This window comes from Tupaia chinensis, unplaced genomic scaffold, assembly GCF_000334495.1.
Source record: "Tupaia chinensis unplaced genomic scaffold, TupChi_1.0 Scaffold000612_1, whole genome shotgun sequence".
Classification (NCBI taxonomy): domain Eukaryota; kingdom Metazoa; phylum Chordata; class Mammalia; order Scandentia; family Tupaiidae; genus Tupaia; species Tupaia belangeri.
In genome coordinates this window covers 4,742,681-4,748,732 of record NW_006160131.1, presented here as the reverse complement: position 1 = coordinate 4,748,732, position 6,052 = coordinate 4,742,681, and positions in this window count along the sequence as shown.

Sequence of the window (6,052 nt, the reverse complement as noted above, 5' to 3'; positions counted from 1 at the left end):
GTGTTGTTGACTGGCGGGCATGCCATCTTTTTTTCTCTTGATTTCCATTTGGATGACACCAGGATGACCATGAGGCCACAAGATGATGGAGGAGCCTCAAAAGAGAAGGGGCCTATGTCCGAGAGCAAGCACCAGAAGACAGCCACCTAAGAGAGCCACGCACCAGGAACACGAGCCGTGGGCTTGGTACGCCTTTGAAATAAACATGCACATATTTCCCAGTGATGCGAAAGTCCAGAGGACAGTACAATCACTCACTGAGCCGCCCGCGCCCAGCCCCACACTCCTCCGCAGTTCCCAGTCTTCTTTCATTTACCGCTCTGACTCCTCCTCCTGCATGGTTTCCTGGACTGTTGTAACGTAATTCCAGACATCGTGCACAAAGATAAATGGTAAAATCTAAGTTGCCTCCGAAACGGGGCCGTTTGTCACAGCGGTTAGTCAGCGCTGACTCGGGCCGTGGACACCCCAGCTGGAGGGTGGGCTTGTGGGTAACTGGCCTGTTTCTCCAGCCGTGCAGCATGCAGGAGAATGCGCTGGGCCCGAAGCAGCAAGACCGCCAGGCCTTCCGCGCTCCTAGGAGTGGATCTCCTGGGTCTACTGGCCAGCTGCACCCGGCCGCACCCATCTACCCACCCCACCAGCCCCTGCCTTCCACTTCCTCTCAGGCCTGGGACTGCCCAGAGGAGAAGCAGGCCCAAGGTGGGGTCAACAACTGAGCATTTTTAAAGGCTTAGGCTGGGCTGGGTGTGGCGGGGTGAGGCTGTGCTGGAATGGAGCGAGCAGGCGGAAGGGACAGAGGCTGGAAACCCAGAGCCCAGGGCAGGAGCTGGGCAGAGCAAAGCTTCCGGCCTTCCAGCATGGCCTGCGCGTGGCCTTGGAGTGCAGAGGTGGGATGGAACTGTGTGGCGAGAACCTCAGGTGGACTAGAGTCCCTTCCAAAGATCGTGGCTGAGCACTGGAGGGGCAGCCGGGCCTGGCACTGGGCCTGCACCGTGGGCTCAATGCTGGCAAAACCACTTTCCAGCTCTGCGACCTTGGACAGGCTCCTTCATCCCTCTGAACCTCAGGCTCCCTATATTGAAAATGAGAGTGGGTCAGAGCCAGCAGGTGGCATGGTGGTTAAGGCACTGGACACTTCTACACACCACTCATGGTTCGAGTCCCAGAGCTGGTGTCTGGGACTCTGTATCTCTCTCTGGTCAAATTAAAATAAATGAATGAATAAATGAAATTAAATAAATAATTCTTAAAAAAAAAAAAGTAAAAGAAAATGAGAGTGGGAAAATCAGACTTGATGTGTGGAGAAAGCCTGGCACCCCGGGCTCCTGTGACTGGTGTCTCTTGCTATTGATCTGTTAGAACAATAACAGTGAGGCCCAAGTGGGCAGCCATCTCGGGGGTGGATCAGGATCTGAGGGTGCTGGTCCCCGCCCTGCAGAGAGCTGCTTTCAGAGAAGGAGAAGTGGAGAATGTTAGGAGCCGAAGGGATTTCCTTGGGAGCAGTGGGGCCTCCTCGGCACGTCAGGGGAGTGAGGGTGGGCGGAAGCCTGCTGTTAGGGGCTCTTTCCTGGAAGGGGCTGGATCGGCAACAAAATACTCCTTCCCTTTGTAAGTAGCCTAACAGCTGTCAGGAAAAAACAGCTGCAAGGCTTCCTTCCAAAGAGGTGAGACCTCATTCTTGTGAGGAAGCCGGACAGGAAGTGACAGAAACTGAGAACTCCCAGGCAGGTTCTCCAGCATGGAGTGCACAGGGTTCGAACTCCAGTGTGACCTTAGGTGAGATGTGCCCCCTCTCGGAGCCTTTGTCACATCATGCTTTGAATGGCAGTAGCGTTACCTATCCACAGAGCGACTGCAGAAAAGACAATAGCGCGGAACGCCTCGCAAGTGCCTGCAAACCCGCCAGCCAGCGCGGTCAATGGCCCTAGGAAATCACTCAGCCCTGAGGCTTGGGATGACCCTCTTCTCTCGAGAGCCTTCTAAGTCCTGGAGGCTCCCTTGCCTCTGCTTTCCCAGCGCTGGCTCCTGGGATGGGCTTGTCCACTTCCAGAGCATTGAACACGCTTCCCCGGCGTGGGCTCGGTAGGTGGCACACGAGGCTGCGGCACCCTGGCTGTGTATGTGGTCACAGGCCCTGGCGACTGTCCCTCCACGCCCAGCCTGTTCCATCCTGGGAAGGGGCCCTGCTCAGTTGGATGATCTTGATCGTTTCGCCCCAGCCCCCAACTCCAACTCCTCAGGAGCACCAGGGCCCGGCCCTCAGAATCCGTCTCAGGTCTCTCCACCTGCCCACGCCACTGCCACTGCTGAGGCCTGGGCCACGCTCCCCCCCCCACCGGCCCTCTGCACAGCCCTCACTCCCTGCTCCCCCTCACCCTGCCACCAGCCAGCTCTCCACACAGCAACTCACCTTTTCCTTTGGCTTTTTATTTTGACATAAATCCTAGACCCACAGAAAAATTGCAAGAAAAGCAGAATGGCAAGACCTTGAGTGTACCCCTCCCCCACGTCCCCACACTCTCTTGAACATCCTCTGCCTCCCTCCATGTACGTACCTGTTTTTTCTAGAACATTGGCGTCGGTTGTAGACGTGACGCCCTTTGCCCCTAACTGCTCGAGCGGGGCTTCCCGCCAAGCATGGGCTGCCTTGTGCCCCGGGGGCGTGATGGTCGAGGTGCTGCTGACCCGAGGCTGTTAGCCGATCCGCTGCTGGTTCACGGCCCACCTGCTGTTCAGGAGGAAAGTCTGCATTCTGGGTTGTGTCCCTTTGGCCTCCCCTGTCTTCAGTAGTTCCTTATTCTGTCTTTATCTGTCATAACCTTGGCATTTCTTTTTTTTAAGAGAGAGAAATTTTTGCTATAGGGTGAGTGTGCTCACCAGAGAGACAGAGAAAAACAGAGAGACAGAAAGCGAGAAATCACCCCCACGAGGGATGGCCATGCTGCAATCCTTCTCCTTCAGTCTCCTCTCGGGATTTTGGGCACGCACGCCCACAAGCCTAGCGGAGGAGAGGGTCTTCGGGGGACTCCCTTTGAAAGGGCAGACTAGAGAGAGTGGCCCAGCCAGTGGGGAATCACAGGTACACGGGTCCCACAGAGTGGAGTTGGGGTACCGGGTACACAAAGGCTGTCCGAGGGTGCTGATGGTCAGCACCCAGGAACCTTGGGGGATTTGGAGGCCAGTGGGCTGATGTAGTCCCCTGCCCTGGTCAGGGAGGGTGCCACCACCCTAGTTCACTGCTCAGGAAACAGAACAGGATGCCGGGGCCCTTTTCAGACTGCCCTGCTCTGCCCCGGTCTGTCCCCAAGTCCACACTGCTGGCACCACATCACACCCTTCCTGGGAGAACCGGGCTCCTCTCGCCTGAATCTGACCTTTGGTGGCAAGGCTCTGCCTGGCTCAGCATCCCCTCGACAGCTCCAGGGAGCAGGTGCAGGCAGACGGAGACCATGGCTGCAGGTCCTCGGAGAGCCCTGATGCCCAGGGTGAGGTTTGCCCTCATGCAGAGATGACCTGGGTCTCTGCAGCGCCCCCAGAGGAAGGTCTCAGAGCCCCACTGAGCATTTCACAGCCAGGGCAGAGCTGACACTGCCCCCTGGCCAGGCTCACTGCCTGAGCTTTCTTTTTCTGGGAAAGCCACCTCCGAGTTTGTCTAGGTTGGTGGCAGGAGGGTGAGCTGGGGCACCCGCACCAGCCACAGATGCTCGCTGCTGCACCCCCGCTCCTCTTAGGGGGCCTCTAATTCATTCTCCGAGTGGTCTCCTCGCAGTGCAGTGGGCAGGAATCGGAAAGCTGCTCTGGGAATAGCAGGCTCCAGGGAGCCGGGCTGCAGGGAGGCACAGGAGGGAGACGGCGGAGGCGGCTGCTTCACACTCTGTCACCATGCAGGTAGCAGTTTCCTTTTGAAGGACTGGGAACGTGACCTACTTCCTCCCAAGGGGATGCTGCCTCAGCCCGTAGATGGGAAATGCAGGGGAAGGCTGTGTTTGCGCAGGAGCAAGGAGAGGGGGCCGTGCCCTCTTGCTGCACGTACTGGCTCCCTGCTTACAGCACCCCTTGCTCAGCTTCTCCCTCTGGAAAACCCCTCTGAATTTTTGCAAACCTGCTGGAGGGACACCCCCCACCCCCACAGCCTTCACGGTCCCCCCAGGCAGAGCTGCCTGAGTCAAGTCTCAGCCTTCTCAGCTGGACCCTGGTCAGTCCCGGCTGTCTGAGACAGGAGCCACGTCTGGTCTGCATAGGCCACATCCTCAGCCAAAGTGGCTCAAACACGAGGGTGCTCAGAACACCACATCAGCTGTGGGATGTGGCAAAAGTAGTCCACTCGTGGGGCCTCGGTGTCTCCATCTGACAGCAGGGCCAGCAGGCCACAGCTGCTTCCACAAGCCCCAAGTCCCTCATGTGGACAAGCTGGTAATCCGCACTGTGACAGAGGCAAAGTGACTTCCCCAGGGTCTCACAGCTGTAGGGGAGCAGGAAACCTCCTGATTCCTCTTTTGCGGATCAGATGTATACGTGTGCATGCGTGAATGTTTGTGTGCATCTGTATATATCTGCCCACCGTTCTGCTGAACTTGAGGTTGAGGGAAGGGGTCTGCGGTATAAGCAGACTGTTTTGGGACATGCTTCTCTCTCTCCTCTCTCTTATTTGCATGCACACACTCTCTTTGTGGCTTTTTTAAAAAGGAAATAAAAACAAGGACTTTGTCAGACAAACAGACATGGAAGAAATGTGTTGCCAGTAGACCTGCCTTGCAAGACACGCTCGAAGTTCTTCTATGACAAGAGAGCGATACCGAGCAGAAGCTCAGCTCTCCTTAACGAAGGGAGGAGCGGGGAGTGAGAAAGCAAAGGGAAATGAAAACTTCGGGTTTCTTTAGTCATGATTGATCTAGGAGCGAACAATTTGTCCAGAATAATAAGAGCAGCAGTGTAAATAATTCTTAACACACACACACACACACACACACACATGTACAAACACGCACACACACATGCACAAACATCACACACAGACACACACATGCACACACATACAAACATGCACACACACACCCACACATGCGCACACAGACATACACACACATATGTACACACACACTTTTATATGAGATGAATGACAGTGACGATACGAAGGACAGGTGGGAGGAATTAGGGATTTTGTTATTATACCATCCTAGCACCAGTTGTAAAGCACTGTGTTGTTATTTGAAGGTGGACTTGAATTCATTATAAATGTACATTGCTGTACTGTTCTAAAAACAGTTTTATTAATATTTGGAAAAAAAAAAACAGAGACCAGCAGATGGCATAATGGTTATGTCACCGGATTCCCATGTAGTCGCCCAGGGTTCAAGTCTTGGACCCAGAGACTTAAAACTCACGCTGGGTATGTGTGCATGTGTGCCCAAAACCCTCAGAGGAGAGTGGAGGAGAGGAGATCATGACATGGCCACGCCTCCGCGGGGTGCTTTCTCATTTTCTGTCTCTCTGTCTCCATCTCTGGTGAGTGCATGCACCCTATAGCAAAAATTTCTCAAAAAATTTTTTGAATAACATAGAAATACTGATATATGCTGCAAAGTGGATGAAACCTGGGATCATTATGCTAAATCAAAGAAGTCAGTCGCCGAAGTCCAAATATAATGCGATCCCATTTATATGATGGTCCGGGGTAGGAGAGTCTATTATTTTTATTATTTTAAAAGGTTTTTACCATAGGGCGCGTGGGTTTGCCAGAGAAAGACAGAGAGAGAAAGTGAGGGGGAAGTGAGAAATCACCCCCTAAGGGAGATGGCCACACCACAGTCCCTTCTCCATTCTCCTCCTGGGATTTTGGGCATGCATGCACATGCACCTGGAGTGATTTTCAAGCCACCAGTTCCAGGACTTGAACCTTGGTCAGCCATGTGGGAATCCAGCACTGTAACTGCTGTGCCATCTGCTGGCCCCCAGAGTAGGAGAATCTAGAAACAAAAAGGATGTTACTGGCTTGGGGCTGTAGAGAGGAGTTGTGGCAGCGAGGGGGTCCAGGGCTTCTTCTGAGATG